We start from the raw sequence: 525 nt of genomic DNA on the forward strand, positions 1-525 counted from the left end.
TCCATTCAGACTTTGAGAGATCATGTTAACTTGCTGAGTCAACACTTTGTTCTGAGCCAATATGGTATTCAGAGCATCAATTTTAAGAACTCCCTTCCTCTGAGGTGTCCAATTATTCACGGAATTCCTCTCAGAAGTGTACATGAATTGGTTATTTACAACCATGTCAATGAGTTCTTGAGCTTCTGCAGGCGTTTTCTTTAGGTGAATGGATCCACCTGCAGAATGGTCCAATGACATTTTTGAAAATTCAGATAGACTATAATAGAATATATCTAATATTGTCCATTTTGAAAACATGTCAGATGGACATCTTTTGGTCAGCTGCTTGTATCTTTCCCAAGCTTCATAGAGGGATTCACCATCTTTTTGTTTGAAGGTTTGAACATCCACTCTAAGCTTGCTCAGCTTTTGAGGAGGAAAGAATTTATCCAAGAAGGCCGTGACCAGCTTTTCCCAGGAGTCCAGGCTATCCTTAGGTTGTGAATCCAACCATATTCTAGCTCTGTCTCTTACAGCAAAAGG

General features: G+C 39.6%; 1 non-coding gene across 1 annotated transcript; it reads left to right on the forward strand.

The window, feature by feature from the left end:
• The first annotated feature begins 298 nt into the window (after positions 1-298).
• Positions 299-402, forward strand: LOC127748042 (small nucleolar RNA R71). Its single transcript, XR_008009985.1, has one exon. It is a non-coding gene; the product is annotated as a small nucleolar RNA R71 (small nucleolar RNA).
• Positions 403-525: the final 123 nt, after the last annotated feature.

The sequence above is a fragment of the Arachis duranensis genome, chromosome 5, assembly GCF_000817695.3.
Source record: "Arachis duranensis cultivar V14167 chromosome 5, aradu.V14167.gnm2.J7QH, whole genome shotgun sequence".
Taxonomy (NCBI): Eukaryota; Viridiplantae; Streptophyta; class Magnoliopsida; order Fabales; family Fabaceae; genus Arachis; species Arachis duranensis.